Genomic DNA, 22,042 nt, shown 5'->3' on the forward strand with positions numbered 1-22,042 from the left:
GAGGGTTACATATCGCCGCAAAAGTGAAACCAACCGATTCGAAAGGTCAACATCGTCCACGACAATCCTCGGCCCCATACTGCAGCTCTAACTGTCTCCAAGCCACAGGAAACGCACTGGAATACACTTGATCATCCTCCTTACAGCCCTGACTTCTCGCCCTGTGATTCCCATTTGTTCGGACCGCTTAAACAAGGTCCAGGAGGGCAACGATTTGAAGATGACGAGAATATGGAAGACGTCGTGCGAAACTGGCTGGTAACACGATCCTGTTTTTTCTACGGCGAGGGCATCAAAAAGCTGCCCATACGCTGTTATAAATGCATATCCAAAACAACAAAATGTGAAGAAAAATGAATTGTAATTGCCATGTGTTCTCCAATAAATAAATTTAAATAAAAATAATATCCCGTTTATATTTGAATCCATCCCACCCCTCGTAATTGACGACCATCGGAAACGCGCCCTTCTTCCGCTCCATCCAGTTCTGTATCGACTCGGGAATCGATTACAGGAATGAGGGATACCGCACGATGGACATCTCACGTCGACGCGAGTGAGTTTCGTTGTATCACCGGTGGATTTGAACGTAGCGAACAAACAAAAGGACACGCATAATCTGCATCGCCATGTAATGGATATGCTCGGGCTTCACTCCGCGTCTGAGGCGTCAACAAATTTCAATCGTAGCCATCATAAACGGAGCGCCGTGCTCGGTCGTGAACGTACGCGGTTCATCGAGGTGAGTACTTGGGAATGAATGCTATTCCGCACCGTTCGTCGTACAACACACTGATCGCTTTCCCATGCCGGGTTCGAGTTCTGAATAATTCTCTTCCATCCACAACGGAGTGTTTTCTTAGCGAGAAACAATTTGCGTAGAATTTCGCTGTCGTAGAATTTTGCCTTCTTATAGAAGCGTATATATGGCGCTCCTAACAAGTTGTACTTGGACGACGACAACCGGTTGGCGTGGTTTCAAAGGCCTTGGAAAGCTGACGCCACTACTTCCAGATAGAACCCCGTCCAGGGGCATATCTAAGTAAGAAACCTCCACGTGCCAATTAAGCCGAGGAAAAATAATTAACTACATGTTCAAGCAATTTCCTAATCTTTTCTTTTCCTTTCAGCCTTATCGATATATTTGCATGTGCGCCTCTATTTACACTCCACGGACTCGATAACAAGTCTCATGTTGCAATAAACATTCAGGTATATATTAATCAGGGGAGCACCAAGCATTGTCAGAATACGCCTTGTATCAGTATGAGGATCATCGTTGCCTTCTGTGTCCTACTGCTCGTGCTGGTAAGGTTTTTAACTTAGTTCCTTGTTTTTCAATTTTCTGGCCACTTTTCATAATTTTGCACTGTACTAGCTCCAGTACCCAGTTAACTCCCAAGCTAATTTCGGCCAGTATTCAGGCGGGCTGTTTTACTCATCTATAGGAGATGAGTGGCAGCAGAAGAGACAAATCACATCTCAGCAAACAATGGTCAATATAAAAATACTGTTGATTAGTTTTATGATATTTCGATATTTTAACCCTAATTCCATTTCACTAGAGCCAAGAAGGGCCTTGGCCTATCAAGCGACCGCTGTTCAGCCCGAAGGCCTGCACATTACAAGGTGTTGTGTGGTCAGCACGACGAATCATGTTGGCCGTTATTCCTGTCTTTCTAGACCGGGGCCGCCATCTCACCCTCAGATAGCTCCTCAATTCTAATCACGGGAATAACCGGGAATCAACCCAGGGCCACCGGCTAAGAGACAGGCAGACTACAACTATACCATGGGGCCGGCTTTCGATATTTTAGGCCTTCACATTTCGTTTCCTTACGACTCCGTGACATAAGAGCTTCTAATACAAAGCGAATCCGTCCTTCATTCATGACTCCCTCCTTGTCTTGTCTTCTCAAGCGATCGTTCCTTTTACGATTTTTTCTCACTTTGTATAATCATATTCACAATTTTCCTTGTCGATACCGACCGATGACCAAACAGTTTTGCACACAATTGAACAGTATCTCGCTGTTGTCCGGCCCCGTGGTGTAGAGGCAACGCGTCCTGCTCTCACCCGGCGGCCCCGGGCTCGACTCCCGAGCGGGTCAGGAGTTTTTAATTGTAAATGATTAATATCCATGGCCTGGGGACTGGGTGTTTGTGTCGTCCTAAACGGTCATTTCCTCACATTCAACACTTTACACTTCCGCTATTTCCAAATACACGCAGTTTCCTCACATATGGTGCAGGTATGGGCAAAAGATGTTTCTAGCATTAAAAAGAAAGCTCGGTGATGATATAGATTGTCGTACGGTAAAAACAGTATAAGTCATAAATGATCAGAAACTTTATTCTCGATACGATGTTCGATACGACCAATAACAAATGTATTCAAAAGTTAAATTTTATGGACTCTCCCCTAAACTACCATTTTAGCCAGCGAGTATATAATTCTTAATAGCCTACACTGTACTGCCTTATGCCCCGACTTAACATGCCCATTTTCATTAAATACTGTTCTCACATTTTCTCATAGTTCGGCGGTGATATGGACTTAGTGTCTGACTCGTTGGCTGAACGGTCAGCGTGCTGGCCTTCGGTTCAGAGGGTCCCGGGTTCGATTCGCGGCCGGGTAGGGGATTTGAACTTGAACCTTAATTGGTTAATTCCAATGGCACGGGGGCTGGGTGTATCTGTGGTCTTCATCATAATTTCATCCTCATCACGACGCGCAGGTCACCTGCGGGAGTCAAATAGAAAGATCTGCACCTGGCGAGCCGAACCCGTCCTGGGATATCCCGGCACTAAAAGCCATACGTCATTTCATTTCATGGACTGTTATCATAGACAAAACCGTAAAACTGTATAAGACATAAGTGGTCGAAGGTTTTATTTATTTATTTATTTATTTATTTATTTATTTATTTATTTATTTATTTATTTATTTATTTATTTATTTATTTATTTATTTATTTATTTATTTATTTATTTATTTAATTTTTCATAAGTCTGTACAGAGATTCTCCTCCATATTCAACAGACACTATGCGTATGGCTACATGAATGCATGAATGAGTTAATTAATGAATGATTCCATGACTGAATTGTCATGCATGAATGAATGAACACTTCTCGCAGGCACGGATAACCACCAACTGAGGAGAGAGCTTTCGAATCGATGGGTAAATGCATGGGTGGATTTATGACTAAATGCATAAATAACTCTAAAATCTACCTTAGTATGTGACTCCTCATACGGGCGGAAAACCATTCCACATGGAAGGGTCACACCTATAACTACAAGATCTTACCATTTTATGGCTTCACGAATTAATGACGAAAGTTTATTTCTATATAATTAATGTAGTATTTTTCGATAGGATCATTAATAATATAGATATTTGGGAATTACATTTTAGGCCTTTCTCTCAACGATCACTTCACTCAGCCTGAATAAAATTGTTTATGGACTAGATTGTAGAGCCTAATTTCCCGATTATACATAACGATTTTCTTCAAATTCTCTTGAGCCATTTTCTCACGATGCGCGTACATATATCCGTACAGACAGACAGACAGACAGACAGACAGACAGACATGAAGGAAAATTAAAAAGTGCATTTCCTTGTTACTGTGGACACGACCGATACAGAAATAATAACATTCTTTATAAATTCTGAGCAATGTACAAACAAAATGTTATTATACATAATTATAAAGATTCATGAGCTCTACCAGTAGAAATGCTGACGAGTCGATTATTTTCCTTGTTATATGAATTCCTCTAGCGGCTAGTTAACGAGTACTGTCTCACTGCAATGCGATTTTGAGTGTTCAAGCACTGAAGAGCCTGTCGATACTTAGAAAACGATTTAACTCCTACAATCGTGTGTTTTAGTTATGTTCTAAATATGGCTATAACAGTATGAAAGTTTTCAGGTAGGGGTGGTCTTGAGCAGAACTACGCATTAGTGCTGCAATAGCACTTCTGATCAAGTGAGGAAGCAAAGGGAAAATCTCCTATACCTCATCTTGCCTAGAATGCTACTTGAGGATCCCCCAGCTACCAGGCTAATAACCTGACAGACACAAAGCTATCAGCAGCTAGTTTAATTTAATACATTACTTAAAGAGAAGGCATCGAATCTAACGCAGCCGAATCTTGAATAAAATTGCGTTTTGTTATCCCCAAAGAGCCAGGGAAAATGGAGAGAGAGCATCCTCCCCTTATAACCAAAAACGATGCAGTTAGAAATAGATCATATTGAAAAATCCAAATACCGCCTAATACTCCCAATAGTAATGATAGCGGGTGAGTTGGCCTTGCGGTTATGGCTTCGCGGCTGTGAGCTTGCATCCGGGAGGTAGTGGATTCGAACCCCACTGTCGACAACCCTGAAGATGTTTGTCCGCGTTTTCCTATTTTCACACAAGGCAAATGCTGGCGTTATACATTAATTAAGGCCAAGGCCGCTTCCTTCCCGTTCCGATGCTTTTCCTATCCCATCGTCGCCATAAGACTTATCTGTGTCCGTGCGACATAAATAAATTTCAATAATAATATAATAATAATAATAATAATAATAATAATAATAATAATAATAATAGTAATACAGTTACTCCAAACGATGTTGTTGGCTATGTTTCTTGAAGCAGAAGCCTGTTGCGTAGACACAGTCTCGGTCACAAGCATAATGTGACCGAGAAGGGTCGCAGGTAGTTCTCTGGAAAAGAATAAAGACACACACTCCACTGACTTCTACGTCTGAATGTGCTAATGCTCACATACCGATGCCTGATGAGGAACGGAAAGGTGTTTCACTTCATTCATTAGAAGAAAGACTTTGCTGAGAAAAGCAATGACAACTGAGAAGTAAGAACGCGCTGTCTGTGACAGAGAGGCAAGTCCACTCAAAATTCAAAAGAGATATCAAAAGTAACTCTGTTTCGCGTTAATCAAACGTCGCGCTGCACGAACAAGTCAAGCTAGTTGCTAAATAATGCTGGTGTAACTTTAAAGCATCTCAGTCTATCGAAAATAATTATATAACACTAAAACATACCCGTAAGTAATACACACTATTAAAACAAAAATGATATGTTTCGTCCTAGAACAGCATCCTCAAGATATATCAGATCGTATTGTATGTATATACACTATTGTATACGTTGGGCGTCTCTACCTCTCAGTTGTTATTACAGCTGCCTCTGTGGATCAGCGGTAGAGTGTCGGCCTCCGGATCCCAAGATGGCGGGATGAGACTTGCCATTCTTTTAGACATGATACTGTATAGGCGTTTGGGCTTATGCCGTGTCAAAAAACTGTGCTCTGCGTCATCAGAAGAAAATCTCGACTGTCCACGAGAAAGGCTTCTTAAACATAGTTCTCTGCGAAACGAAAAGAATTTCACCTTATTTTCTCGACAGCCATAAGCCCAAACGCCTATACAGTATCATGTCTATAAGTACGGGCCGTGAAAGCTACAATGGCAACATGCCATTCTTAGTTTATTAGTGTGTATTTTTACAAGTTTATTATAGTTTTGTATGTGTTAAATGTATTTATTTTTTGTCACAGACTGAAAACATGTAAAATAACCCTTACAAAGTCGAACAGGAAAATATAGCTTCCTTCTTAACAAAATAATGCTCGAATAATTCAAATGTTCCAAAGGAATTATCGTATCAAAATGTATCGAATTGCAAACACAAAATTGCTAGTGATTCCCATGTCACAGCGGACATTTTCAAATAAAATACTTACAGCACGTATATATACATAGAGAGTAAGTTAGGAGAAGGAAAGTGGCAATGGTACTGTCGTTCATATTTCGAAATCTTTGTACCTCTTTTGCTGCCGGTCACTTCAGTTCCAGTTTGCTGGTTTGAACAGATTCTGTCTTAATCGTCTGTTTTCCAGTCAAGTCCTCTCTTTATTTCTTGGTTTGAATGATTATTTGTAGTATCTTGTCACTGCAAAATTATTACAAATATTTCTTTGTTTTGATGTTTCAGGCAGTTGCCACGCAGCAGAGTTATGCAAAGCCGGTAAGTACAGTTCATCAATTATGACAGAAATAGACACAGTTCTCAAACGTTAGTCTAAGACACACAATGAACGGAGATCAGATGTGAAGCAGAATATTACCAATGCATGAGGTCAGCTTATACATACAAATTGAAAAGCATATACAATGTGAATCTACCTCTGTCAGGACTTATAGCGTTGTTCAGTAGATATTATATTAAATATGAACTACGTCCAGAAACGTACTGATCCCATTTCAAGGAAAAAACCACTGTGTGTTTAAATATATCCCGTCTGCACCATCCATGAGCAGTCCTTCTGCGTCCAGTTACAAGAACATTTCTGCACGGTGACCACCAACTGTACCTGCTTGTAGTACCTCGGCACACTCACTGAGAAACACCTGTTACTAGAAAACCTGACGCTTCCACAACCCACACTGAGCGTGTAATACTCCGGCACACACATTGAGAAAAACCTGTTACTCCCACATCCGCCGCTGCCACAACCCACACAGGGCGTGTAATACTCCGGCACACACATTGAGAAACACCTGTTACTCCCACATCCGCCACAGCCACAGCCCACACAGGGCGTGTAATAATCCGGCACACACATTGAGAAACACCTGTTACTCCCACATCCGCCACAGCCAAAACCCACACAGGGCGTGTAATAATCCAGCACACACATTGAGAAACACCTGTTACTCCCACATCCGCCACAGCCACAACCCACACAGGGCGTGTAATACTCCGGCACACTCATTGAGAAACACCTGTTACTCCCACATCCACCGCTGTCACAACCCACACAGGGGGTGTAATACTCCGGCACACTCACTGGGAAACACCTGTTACTCCAACATTCGCCGCTTCACAACCCACACAGGGCGTGTAATACTCCGGCACATTAACTGAGAAACACCTGTTACTCCAACATTCGCCGCTTCACAACCCACACAGGGCGTGTAATACTACGGCACACTCACTGAGAAACACCTGTTACTCCCACATCCGCCACAGCCACAACCCACACAGGGCGTGTAATACTCCGGCACAGTCACTGAGATACCCCTTTTACTCAAACATCCGCCACAGCAACAACCCACACAGACCGTGTAATACCCCAGCACACTCACTGAGAAACGCCTGTTACTCCAACATTCGCCGCTTCACAACTCACACAGGCCGTGTAATACTCCGGCACACTCATTGAGAAACACCTGTTACTCCAACATTCGCCGCTTCACAACCCACACAGGGCGTGTAATACTCCGGCAGACACACTGAGAAACACCTGTTACTCCAATACCTGACGCTGCCACAACCCACACAGGGTGTATAATACTCCGGCACACTCATTGAGAAACACCTGTTACTCCAACATCCGCCGCTGTCACAACCCACACAGGGTGTATAATTCTCCGGTACACTCATTGAGAAACACCTGTTACTCCAACATTTGCCGCTGTCACAACCCACACAGGGTGTATAATTCTCCGGCACACTCACTGAGAAACACCTGTTACTCCAACATTTGCCGCTGCCACAACCCACACAGGGCGTGTAATACTCCGGCACACTCACTGAGACACCCCTTTTACTCAAACATCCGCCACTGCCACAACTCACACAGGCCGTGTAATAATCCAGCACACTCACTGAGAAACACCTGTTACTCCAACATTTGCCGCTGTTACAACCCACACAGGGGGAACTTCCTCTCCCTCCAGGACGGGAAGCAGACACATGACGTCAGATGTCTGCTCCACTCACTAAGGCAGAAGACGGGGGATTTTTAGACGTGTGGGGCTGATTCTTTGGTAGCGGCGGTGTGGTACGTTTCATGGTAAATGCTCGTGGTCAATGAAGTATCTACTCTGTCTTCCGATAAAACTTTAAATTGTGTAGTAGGAATTTTAGGGCGTACCTCATATAATTTTAAGGAATGCCACTAAGGATATTCCTGAAAGACATAGAGATTATTTATTTGAAGCAGCGATAACAAATGTCTCTTTTACTGAAAATAAGAACATTGGTCCTCAGAGCCGTTCCCTTAAAGCAATAATCAACTTTATTCACCTATTTCTGGGAGAGATGGGTGTTACTTTTGATCTGTGTGCAAATTGCTTCGTTATTCTTCTGTAAATCATTATATCTAATGCTTCAAGTTGCTGTCTTCCATGTTTCTCCGGCGTGCAGCTTTAATATCCATATGGAAGAACGCCCCAAATACTGTATCTACTGTACTTGTTTTAATCTTTAGGTATTTGCCGCCTTGTACATGTTTCCTTGGTTATGGAGGCTTTCTTTTCCTCACATCATGGATACTTCTGCTGTCAATGTCAACGCACTTACGAGATAATTAAGTTCGCTATCCTGTTCATTTCTCTCATTGCCGTTATTTACTTGAGTTACATATAACATTGCTTTAGTGTTTACTTTGAGGTTAGAATTAGGGAGTATTTCACCCAATACTCTCTTCATTGTCTTTGCATTGTCAGCAACTGTTACAATTTAATTTGCTTATCGTAGGCAATCCTCACGTTTCCCATTCATTTTGTAACAAATTGTATTTTCCTCTTCTTGGTTTAGTCCCTCCTGATGTTATAGGATCCTCGCATTTTTATTATTAAATTATCATCAAAATATAAGTCACCTCTCGTGTGGATACCAGCCCAGTGGATACGCACAACAAACTTTATATTTACAGGTTCACTTGTTCTTGATACAACTTATACTACAACGTGCGCTAATTAACTTACTGAGCAACTGTACGCTACAATTACTAGCTGCAAAACAATCATATAGAATTTGCAATGTTATTTAAATCCCCAGCTACTTTCCACCAATATTCAGGCATGTTATTTTACTCGACCCACAGCAGCAATCCCATCTATCGGAGATGAGTGGCAACAGAAGAGACAAATCGCATCACCACAATGGTCAATGTAATATTGCTGTCGATCTGTTTTATGAGCTCTCGTTATTGTACCCTTTAACATTTCGTTTTCTTTCGACTCTGTTGTACTAGGGCATCTAATGTAAAGGCTGTCCTTCCTTCTTTGACGACTCTCTCTTGTATTATTCTTCAAGCGATCGTTCCGTTACTATTTTTCTCATTTTAATAATCATTTTCACATTTTCCCTTGTCTACACTATACGGACCGATGACCATGCGGTTTTACGCCTTAAGATAATCACGACAAAGATCATCGCCAATTAACATGACTGAACAATATTTCCATGTTGGCAATGCTCGGAGCTGATACGGACTAACCAACAAACGTCTAAATTCATTGTATTATCATAGTTGGTATGTTAAAACTGTACGAGATATAAATGATCGGAACATAATATATTCTCTAGAACTTTTGTTACGGTAGTAATACCTTTCAATTGGACCAATAGCATACGTTTTAAAAAATTAAATTTTAGGCACCTTCCCCTAAATTACATTTTCACCCGGCGAAAATAAAATTATTTATAGCCTAAACTCTAGTACCTTATTTCCAGGCTTTACATCCCAAATTTCATTAAATTCTATTCTCCCTTTTTCTCGTGGTTCGTCCTTGATAAGGACTTAGATACAAAAAAATAAATTCATTAATATCTCTGTTATCATAGCCGGTATGTATAATACATAAATGATCAGAAATGTAATTATAGGTAACCGTAGTAAATTAATATTTACTGATAGGCCCACTAATAACATAAATATTTGAGAATTACATTTTAGGCATTTACCTAAATTACCATTTCACTCAGCATGAATAACATTACTTTTATCGTATATTGCAGTGCATAATTTCCCGACTTTAGATACCGATTTTCATTACAATTCCCTTCACCCATTTTCGCATGATATCGGAACATACATACATACGTACAGACAGACATATGACGGAAAATTAAAAAGTGCTTTTCCTTGTTAATGCGTACACGGTCGTTACAGCAATTCTGATTAATGTACAGAAACAGCTTTTATTTTATATTTATAAGGAATTAAGGTGACAGCCTTCCGGAGTATCCTTGTTTTGGTACGTTCTTTGCATCAGATATTTTTAGTTTCAGCTTTCTGTTGTTTGCACGCAGTCAGTACAAATCATCTGTCCTTCAAGCCCGAAGCTATCATTTTGATGTTTTGAAAAAAATCTTACAACCTGTGACAATAAAATTCGGCGAAGGGGAAGTCAGAACGGTCGATTCGGCAACACTGGAGACACACAACGCTGCACCTGCGTAGCAGCAAGTTTTGATCACCTGCTCACAACGTTGTTCCTTTGAGCCTCATGTGTGCCGTGTATGACCTGTTTGACACAGTGTGTGTTTAGTGCGTTGGTTCTGAACTGCGAACAGGGACATGAACGACCAAAAGATTAATGTACAGTATAGTTTTAAGTTTGGCAAGGCACCGAAAGAAACGCATGCGATGCTGGTACGTATTTATGAAGATAAGCACGGTCCTTGAAGTGTGTGTACAAATGGTTCGCCCGTTTTCGAGGAGGCCGGGAAAGTGTTTCTGACAACCCCCGTAGCGGAAGACCGGCGACCGCCGTCAGTGACGAAAACATTGAGAAGGTGAGGATATTAATCACGAAGATCGGCGATTAACTATGCTGTCGTCTTGTACCACATCACTTGACTGACGATGAGAAGCAGGCACGTTTAGAGGCTTCACAGGCTATCTTCCTATTCCCACGACTCAAACTCGCTTTGAAAATAAACAGATTTGACGATATTCCTGACATCCGACAAAATGTGACGAGGCTTTTGAACACCATCCCGAAGGGAGCCTTCTTGCAACGTTTCCAGGACATGTATCGCTGATCTCAGCAGTGCATACTTATGGGAGGGGACTATTTCGAAGGACAGTAAGGTCACTGCCGTGCATTGTTCATCTATGTTGATAGTACAGGACTATTCACCGAACTTTATTGTCACAGGTCGTACAACCCAACGTCAGTATGAAAATTAGAAATAAAATGTTTGTTTGTTTTAATGTTTCAGGAAAAGTCCGAGAATTCTGACGGCAACGTAAGTACAGTGCAACAATTACAATAAAAATCGTACTATATAGTAAACAGAGCGCCATTCCCATAAGTTAAGGTTTGACACCCAAAAAACTAGCTTCAGAACTGAACCACAATATTGCCAATACATTATAGGGCATTTATTAGAGTCATAAATTTTTGGCACTAGACGTGTATAAGGATAGGGACGTGGCAAATGCCACACATGAATACACACAAAATTTACATTTATTAAATAACAAAGCAATACCATTGCTTAATTACAAATTAATGGATGTTAATTAACTTTTTGTCTTTGAAATCACACGTGTACACATTTTTCATTTATGTTGTCGACGATTTATTTCCCCTGAAGTTCCATGCGAGAGATTTACGAACTGGAATTCAAAATAAAATGACATTTACTGGATAATAACACAAATAACAGATTAAATTTTCTTAAGATTCTAAATGCTTCTGATTTTATCAAAATTCGTTATCATTCTCAGAAATAATGTTTCAATTCCTTACAGCCTAATGCCTGACTGTATCAGAACTAATAAACTAATTAGATGAATACGTTTGAGTGGTGTCTTTAAAAGTAGGAATATGTGGAATTTCTCAACTTCGCATGTTCTGACAATGTGCAAGATTTCAGATCATGTTGAAGATAGGAATTTTTGACAGAGGAAAGAATTTATTGCATTCCAATGATGAACAATGCATTGCTACACTGATGGAGAGTTTAGAGATGTAAGGTTTAGATCAATCATTTGAATACCATGTTACACTGTAGTGAAAACAAAGGTGAAGGCAATGAAAAATTAGAAAAAATCAAACTTCTGTGATCGCAAAGGAAAATTTAAATTAATAACCACGTGTTATTTAAACCTGGACATCGGTATTAAGCAATGATAATTTGAGAAGATATTCCTATCAGAATAAAATGAAGTGAAGGTAATGAGAAGCCTGTATTAAATTTTGGTGGCGATGATTTTTAACATACATTTTTATTCATCGAAATAAGTTTAATAATCAAGCCAAGAATATTAGAGAGATTAATAATCAATTAAGATAAATTAGGCTGATACAATTTGTTGAACTAATAATTCTTAACTGTTTATTGTGATAATAAACACCGATAATTAACTATTGACGAAAATATAATAAATATTATACTGTTTAATTGATAATCATATAATTAAAACTAATAAGAAATTGGCATTAGTTATTAATTAATTAAAAATTAATTTACAGACTATATTAAAAATCCATGAATGTTCTAAAAATGAGTGATGATGTTAATCGTTAACGACGATTTATTAAATGAGCAATTTTGAAAATATGTGAACTTATATCATTAATAGTATGTATGCATGTTCAGTCCGTCAGAGCTAACGCTGGTTGGATCCTCAACAGCTACGCCATCAGCAGTCATAGATGGCCTAGGCATCACTTAAGAGGCATAATAGGGAAATGAGGAGTGAGGTCGTTTCCCGTTGCTTTGCTCACCGAGCCAGAGTTGCTATTACATATCAGTCTGCAGAGCCCACTGAAATATATACACCAACCGACCTTATGAGCAACATTTTCACACCATACATAGCCAAAGTTTACAACATTTTTGTAACGCTACTCTTTTGTCGGAAATCACCCAGAACAAATCGAACTGCTTTTCTTTGCATTTTTTCCAGTTCTGGAATCAAGTAACCCCGGCGAGATCCCATACACTTGAACCGTACTCTAGTTGGGGTCTTACCAGAGACTTATATGCCCTCTCCTTTACATCCTTACAACAACTCCTAAATACCCTCATAACCCAGTGCAGAGATCTGTAACCTTTATTAACAATCATATTTATGTGATCACACCAATGGAGATCTTTCCTTATACTAAAACCTAGGTACTTACAATGATTCCCAAAGGGAACTTCCACCCCATCAATGTGGTAATTACAATTGAAAACTCACAAATTGACTTTTAATCCCGTTTATCATCATACCATTGCCCACTGTCCTTCCCACAACATAATCGACGTCATTTTGCAGTTGCTCACAATCTTGTAACTTATTTATTAATCTGTACAGAATAACATGAATCTGCAAAAAGCCTTATATCTGATCCTACTCTGATTCCATTGATTTATATGTATAAGAAAACATGAAGGTCCAAAAAATAGCCTAGAAGAACTCCCATCTTAATTATTAGAGGTTCAAATAAAGCTTCGCCTACTCTAAATCTCTGAGATCTATTTACTAGAAATAGCCACCCATTCAGTCACTTTTTATCAAGTCCAATTACATTCAGTTTTGCCAGTAGTCTCCCATGATATACCCTATCATATGCCTTAGATATGTCAATCGCGATACAGTCCATTTGACCTCCTGAATCCAGAATATCTGCTATACCTTACTGGAATCCTGCAAGTTGAGCTTCAGTGGAATAACATTTCCTAAACCCAGACTGTCTTCTATCAAACCAGTTATTAATTTCGCACACATGTCTAATATAATCAGAAAGAATGCTTTCCCAAAGCTACGTGCAATACATGTCAAACTGACTGGCCTGTAATTTTCAGCTTTATGTCTTTCACCCTTTCCTTTATTCACAGGGGCTACCATGGCAACTCTCCATTCATTTGGTATAGTTCCTTCATGCAAACAATAACCAAATAAGTACTTATATATGGTATATATCCCAACCCATTGTCTGCAGTATATCTCCCGAAAACTTATCAATTCCAGCTGCTTTTCTAGTTTTCAACTTTTGTATCTTACTGTAAATGACATAATTAATTTTAATGTGATAATTTGTATCGACATAAATTAATTCCTTTGTCCAACTTATGTCCAAAATATTTGCTTCTGTTTTACTGCGGTCTTCACAGCCATGTGTCCTTAATATGTATTTAGAATTATATTTAAGTATCATCAAAATCTAATTTACCTCTCATTCGGATACAAACAACAAACATTATATTATAGGTCCACTTGTTCCTTATACAACGTATACAACAAAATGCCCTCATTAACGTATTGTGCGATCATATACTGTATATACGTATATATTGAAAATATAAGGTGACAGATTTCTGGCCTGTCCTTATTTTTTTCTATAGCTACTAGTCATTTGCCATTCCATGCATGTGCTACATTGTTTTGGTTTGAAAGGGTATTTTCATGCCCTCCGTCAGAACAAAAATGTATAAATAAAACACTTCTCTCTTTCTTGTTTCAGATACCAGAGGGTCTTTTCTATGTACCGGTAAGTACAGTACTCTAACATCATATCATAACATGTATAGAGTGCCTTTCTTGTAAGTTATGACACCACACCCAAGAAACAAGACTCAGAATCTAAATAGAATATTACAAGTACTCTGTTCCTTATAAAATAAAGCTATTTTTTTCATGCTAAGCAATGTTACCATATTCGTCCATGTCGCTTTGTGTTGTATATGCTGTATACAAACACCTTTAAACACAATGTAGATATGCATCTCGTGAGCACAGAGAATTTGGAGACTCAAAGTAAATCTTTATAATTGATAACTACTTCAGAAATTATATTCATAGAATTTAACACACACACTGAAACAGACTTCAATGGTACAGCGAAAAGATTTTTTCACTGGAATCAATATATTTTTCAATAAAGTCTCCTCCTTCAGCGGTCACCTCACACCGCGGTCAGTGGTCAGAGACATTTCGCAAAATGAGCTGAATTAAGCCGCCGTTCATGACCGCCCCGAACACATTGTTCAGTCCTGAGACAGACTATTACAGTCAACTGTTTTCACATCTACCCATCAAATCAGTATGCAGTTCTCTTTTCTGGTCCATTATAAATACTTTTCTCGGGTTTATCGTACGTTCTTCATAGCTCAGCAATAAACAATTCTGTAAATTGAGCGGGACCGAGTAGGTGCCGTTCTTGAAAAAAGTCCTCAAAAGCGAACAAATTTAAATATAATTTTGGTTGGAATAATATTTGAAAAAATTAAGGCCTCTACCTTTTATCGCTAGTACGAAGAGAATACAACCTCACATCTGAATAAACGTTTGTCATTTTCTGAAACTTGTGCCACTAAAAAGAAACTAGAAAATACTGCAATAGAAACCACACTAAATATTGTCCAGTATAGCTCTAATATACCTAGTAGAGTACTGTACTCTCCTTGTTCAGTATCGGCACACACCGGGGTTTTACTGTAATTTATATCTATTAAACATAATGTTTTTTTTTATTGTACGGTAGGCCCTACAATTTATGTATTCAGTTATTTCATTAGTTATTAATTAGTTCATTTATTTACTCATTACTTATTAATGATTACTGATTTATTTATTTATTCACTTATTTAATAATATTCTCACTGTTCTTCTTTCTAGGGTGGGTATTCACCCAACTAAATCTAAATGGATCAAGTACTCTTGCAAGTATCGATGTGTCTAAAGAATGAACTACTACTTTCGAAGAACTTTCCTATACCTACCAACATCATGATTCATGTTGATTGTTCCCACTGGAGAAGAGCTTTCTTTGTATAGCTCTTCAGTATAAAAGAAAATTGTGCTTATCTTAAGAAGAAATAAACAGGAATTTAAAAATTATCTATGTTCAAATAATACCCCTATTTACCTTGTTTACCTAACACCACGTGATAAAGCAAGTGCTTGGAAAAATTACTGTGCCGTTATTGTCACCCAGATCCACTGTCTGCCATTGCGGTGCTCAGAAATGTAATTAAACGCCACAAACCTACAATGAGCTGCAGCTACCACTGAACTCTTCGTTGTCTGCTTATTACATAATATATATAATTAATGTTTATATTTGTAAAAATATAATGAACAGATTACCTTAAAATAATCAGTATATGGTCCCTATACTGAAAAGCTTGCACTTAATTAGAGTCATGAATTATTCTGGCGATCATTTCGCTTTTGTGTTTAATGCACGGAGACGAAATGTTATAGACATGTAAACGTGTGGACACAGATTATTCGCACAAGTTCTTGCCAGCTTACAGTGTCTATGATCCCCTTCAAGAAATATTCAGTTACAGATAACAATTTATGTAAGTATTCGCTTGTTTAACAACTCGAAATATTCGTTTCTGGAACATTATGAAAAGCATTGTTGTTCTGCACACATAGAGGACTCTAGAAATTTCTCACAGCCTGTTGTGAGAAATGCCATTCTCCTTCTTCTTCTTGTAGTGCCTTCTCCATTACTGAGGGTTGTCCGCAATCAGTGAAGTCTGTACGATGTTCGGCTGTCCTCATCAGTCTAGTCGAATCTAGTCCAGGACAATCTCGAACGTTCCTCAGACAAGTGTGTTTCCGTCGATCGCGATCCCCACGTTCATCCGTTTTACCCTGCATAATCTATATAAACACAGTTAGAGGAAGAACAATATGGCTTTAGACCGAATAGATCAACAATAGACTTGATATTTACAGTGCGAACGATAATGGAAAAGTATCTGGAGAGGAACAACGAAATCATCTTCTTATCTTTGGATTTAGAAAAAGCTTATGATACAGTTAAGAGAAAACATGTATGGGAATGCCTACTGAAAAGGAGTTGTATCATGAGAGTAAAAGCAGTGTACAAGCGGTGAGTGATGACTCTGAAACAGTTTATACAATAAAAGTTCTCAAGCAAGGAAGTGCACTGCCGCCATTATTGTTTATGATATTGTTGGACGAAATCATAAATCGTTAAACAGAGTATCAGTAGTGATGAAGTGAATGCTTTGGTGTTCGCAGATGATGTGGGGATTTGGTGAAAGGGAGAAAAGGAAGTACAAAGGAGACTGAACATTTGGAATGACAATCTGAAGGAGTTTGGAATGGTAATTACAAAAAAATGCGAGTTCGATAGCTCAGTCGCTTATGTGTGACCAGTATCCAGTAATGGGAAGATGGTGTGTTCGAGCCCCACTGTCGGCAGCCCCGAAGATGGTTTTCCGTACTTCACATTTTCACACCAGGCAAATGACTTGGATAGATAGATAGACATGATTTATTTTAACTGGCAAACTTAGGGACACGTGTCCCTATCTTACACTTAACCAGTGAAATACATAATTAACATAAAAATATATAACATACTGAATAAATGAAAAAAGAGACTGAAACAAATTACTACGGTACTCTGCTATCCTGCTGTACATAAAAATAACTACTATAATACACAAATATAAATTAACATTTTGCTTCCTGCGAAGAAATTAACATACAACACAGAACGAATTACAATTTCAATAATAATAATAATAATAATAATAATAATAATAATAAAAGTAAAAGTGAACTTGTATCCTCTTCCCGAGGTGGTGCAGCTCTTTTCAGGCACACCCCCATTGGAGGTGAGCTGCATGTACCATTTCAACCACATACCAGCACTCCTCCCATTCTTAAATTCCTGGCAGTACCGGGAATCAAACCCGGGCCCCCGAGGACGGCAGCTAATAACACTAACCGTTACGCTACGGAGGCGGACATAATGATAATAATAATAATAATAATAATAATAATAATAATAATAATAATAATAATAATATAGATAAACCTACTAATATTTACAATTAATTTGTCCAATTCCAGAAGTATATCACATTGACGAATGTTCAGTTTTCATGTGTTTACTGTGGGTGAAAAACATTGCAAAATGGGGATAGGGATAAGGATAACTATGCAGGAAAACCACAGCTGAGTACTTTCTAACACTACTGATGCATAATAATAATAAGAAGAACAAGAAGAAGAGGAAGAAGTAGAAGAAGAAGAAGAAGAAGGACCCTAGGGAGAAGAAGAAGAAGAAGAAGAAGAAGAAGAAGAAGAAGACTGTCGGACTACGAGCTCGTTTCATAGAGATATTTTGAACACATACTTTTAAATCTTCCGTGGTTTGATATCCCTCTGACCTGCGGAAGGAAGTTCCATTCACGGCTGGCCACAACAGTGAAGGAATTGTTGTAGGTTGAGGATTTATGCTTAGGAATAGCGAGCAGTGTCGAGCTCAGCGCTCTGGTGTTTTTATCATGGTGTTCAGAAAGGCTATGAAATCGTTAATACAGGTAAGATGGGGATTGTAAGGTAAGGATTCGGTGCAATTAAGTCAGGGTATGCAGCTTGCGTCTGTCTTCAAGGCGTAGCCATCCGAGTTCGACGTAAGACTGGGTAACATGATATGAAAATTTCAGATTACATATAAATCTTACACAGGCATTCTGTGCACGTTGTAGTTTATCTCGAAGCTCGGTTTTCACATCTTTGTAAACTACGTCACAATAATCGAATATTGGAAGAACAGGGTTTCAACTAGTTTCTTCTTTAAACTGAACGGAAAAGTAAATTTGAAATTGTTTAATGTGTGCAACGTAGCAAAAACTCGTCTACTCACAGATATTACCTGATCCGTCCACGAGAGGTGCTGGTCAATGGTTACTCCGAGTTTTTTTACGCTCTTGCAAAAGGGCAAAACTTGATTTTGAAGTTGTACGTCGGGGATGGACATGCGGAAATTGTCGGAAATAAGTCTTGGGTGGGCAATTACTATAGTTTGGGACTTTTTTGGGTTCAAAATACGTCCATGCTGGTAAGACCATTTACTTATGGCCTCTAGATCCATGTTAATTTTCTCGATTGCTGTCAAAACGTCTGTTGGTTTTGCATGGATGTACAATTGTACGTCGTCAGCATAGATGTGACGTTTACAATGTGTCAGCTGATTAGCTAGGTCGTTGACATAGACAGAAAATAGCAAAGGAGCAAGGGTTGACCCTTGTGGGACACCTCTTTTTACATATTGCCACGAAGAAAATGCACCTTGATTGGTGACACGTTGTTGACTTTCGTGTAAATAAGCTCCCAACCATCTCAGAGTACTGTAGGAGAACCCTAGGTGATAAAGTTTGGATAGGAGCAACTCATGGTCTACAGAGTCAAATGCTTTGCTGAAGTCCAATAATACTAGGATAGTCAGTTTTGGCTCGTCAATAGCCTGTCTTATATCGTCAGTCACGCTTAGTAAGGCAGTACATGTACTGTGATTGCGTCGGAAACCTGACTGGTGTGGGTCTAATATGTCGTGGTCGTTGAGATAGTTGGTGATTTGATTATGCACTATGTGTTCGAGTCCCTTGGCTGCTATTGACAGTAAATTTATAGGTCTGTAGTCACTGTTTAGTCTGGGAGATTTTATCTTTTGTAAAGGATGCACCAGGGCCATTTTCCAGACAGTTGGAAATATACAATTTTGAAGGGAGAAATTGTATATGAATGTCAATACTGGAATAATAGCGTCGATAATTTTCTTTAGCATTATAATACATATATTGTCCACCCCTGTGGATTTAGTTTTGATTCGCATGATAGCCGCTTTCACTTGAAGGGGTGAGACATAACTAAAATAAAATTTGTCTCTGCCTACGGGTGGTGTGTTGTAATTTGCACACAAAAGATTTTCTTTTGCTTCTTCGTTTAATTGTACATGGGAGGATACGAAGTGATTATTCAATTCATCAAGAGAAACTTCCAAATCGTCTACCTTGTCCGGTTTATTTAGTCCAAAATGGCGGATTGACTTCCATAAAGTAGCGGGTCTTACGTCAGGTTTTATAAGGTCATGGGCGTACCGTAGTCGAGCGTTTCTTACTGTCTGAGTCGTTTTATTACGTAGTCGTTTGTAACAGATAAAGTTTTCCTCTGTCGGGTAATGTTTATATTTCCTATGAGCTGCATCCCGCTTAGCCATCATTGCTCTAACATCATCATTTAGCCACGGGGAGAGTCTTTTACAGACGCGTGCTGTTCGTATAGGGGCATGTTTGTCAAAAATTTGTAGTATCATTTTATTGAAAGTGGTGACCAAGTCGTCAATATTAGTTTTATGAGTTATCTCCTGCAACGGCATCGAAAAAGCGTCTTCCAATAATTTTTCGTTGTTAATAGGCTATAGTCTCGGTAAGTCACGTACTTAGGTTTATGTTAAGGCATTGCAGTGCGTAAGACATAAAGATGGTGTCATGGGCTGACAGTCCGGGAGCAGATGTCTGGCCGTGATGTAATACTCTGTCAGGGTTGTTCGTTACTATTAGGTCCAGTAGTGTGTGTGAAGTTTTAGTGTGGTGAGTGGGAGAAAGTGGGAGGACCGCCATGCTGCATGCCTGAAACGTATTCAATAGATGGGTGGCTTCGGAAGAATCTGGATCTAGAAGATTTGTATTAAAATCTCCCATCATTATAAAATGTTGGTACATAGGTAACAGTCTGTTAATATCAGTCTCTAAGTCATTCAGACGGCGAGTTTTAGGCGGTTTGTATACTACACCTACCAAGCATTTAACAGTAGCGACCTGTATCTCTATGAACATGTACTCAGGTTTACGCTCGTACTGTTGAGGCGACTGACAGATAATTTGAGGTTTCAAGCGCGAAGAGACAAAAGCACAGACCCCACCTCCCCCTTTGCCAAGTCTGTCATTCCTCAGAAGGCAGTAGCCAGGTAATTCAAGATTCTTAGCTTGATGTTTGACTTTCAACCAACTTTCACTGCATAAGATAATATCAAAGGACAGTGGAATGAAAGTCGCTTTTAGTTCATCTATACGAGTTTGAGAAACTAAACTCTGGGCATTAAGGTGACATATGTGAAGTGCGCTTTTATGTCTATTTAGAGCTGACTGGAGAATGTGTGTTGTAGCTTCAAGGGGTGGGGTTCGGGTCAATGGACTAGCAGGTAGACAGGTTGAAAGGCTGAGCGGGGAAGGGGAAGTGTGACAAGGAAAAGTATTGCAATGGTCAGAGGGATTACTGCTGTTAGTGGTATGCATTGCCAATTGCTAAAATGAAAACTAACTAGAAGTAGAACACAGCATGCGAATAGATCCAATGAATAATCAGCAATTTACGTATTTTAGATAGCAAAATTGTCTATAATAATCATAATAATAATAATAATAGTAGTAACGTGCAACAGCAGATTACGCGTACAGAATAACTCGAGTAGGAGCTTATTCTACGTAGTGTAGATGTTAGACCTATGTAGACGTAAATACGGGGGCCTGATTTAAATTTGATCCAGTTAGGAAAGTGATTAAAGAGTAAGTCAATCGACAGATGGTAGGATAAGAAGACAGATAAGCTAATCGATATTTAGATCAATTAATACGGTAAATGGATGGATAGATAGATAGACAGATGAAAGATAGATAGATAGATAGATATATAGATAGATAGATAGATAGATAGATAGATAGATAGATAGATAGATAGATAGATAGATAGATAGATAGATAGATAAATAGATTGAGTTTCTTAAACTAAATAAAAAGATAGCTATTCGGCTGTGACTTACGGTAAAGGATGGGAAGTAGACTCACATTGTCAAGTGATAAAGCAGCACTGCAACAGAACCTTATGCCATAGGATGTTCCTTTAACTGGCAAACTCTTAATTTCATCCCGTCCGCCTTCTTGATTATGATGTCTCCTGAATCAGTCCAAGTGTTTGTAAGTCCAAAACGCTCGATTGCTGTCTTCAAGATGGACATTCTGACAGCCGTAAGATCTTCACGGATTGTTGTAGATGATCCTTTCAGTTTCCTTTTCTTCGTGAAAACGTCCTGCCGTGAGCGATAAGACACAAATTTCACTAGGATAGGTCGTGTTTTTCCTGGAGATCGAGATCCTACTCTGTGACACCTATCGATGTCATTAAGTCTCACATCTGCACCTACTGCTTTGCACACGCTGAGCACTAGTTCATCGCAGTTTTCGTTCGAACTTTCAGGAATGCCGACAATTCTTACATTATTTCTCCTGCTATATTGCTCCAATGAATCACACTTAGCGTCCATATCCTCCTTCAGTTTGCGGATTTCCGCCTCCATCTTATCAAGTTTTTCAGTTAACTCTGACAACGCTTCGATATTAAATTTTAAACTTTTTTCAAGTTCTTTTATGACCACTTCTGTTATGCGGGTCG

General features: G+C 39.1%; 1 long non-coding RNA gene across 1 annotated transcript; it reads left to right on the forward strand.

Annotated features, from left to right (window-relative positions):
• Window positions 1–1,222: 1,222 nt before the first annotated feature.
• On the forward strand, window positions 1,223–15,658 carry LOC136885995 (uncharacterized). The gene is made up of 5 exons (XR_010861665.2): window positions 1,223–1,308; window positions 6,019–6,051; window positions 11,044–11,070; window positions 14,283–14,309; window positions 15,437–15,658. It is a non-coding gene; the product is annotated as an uncharacterized lncRNA (long non-coding RNA).
• Window positions 15,659–22,042: the final 6,384 nt, after the last annotated feature.

The sequence above is a fragment of the Anabrus simplex genome, chromosome X, assembly GCF_040414725.1.
Source record: "Anabrus simplex isolate iqAnaSimp1 chromosome X, ASM4041472v1, whole genome shotgun sequence".
NCBI lineage: Eukaryota > Metazoa > Arthropoda > Insecta > Orthoptera > Tettigoniidae > Anabrus > Anabrus simplex.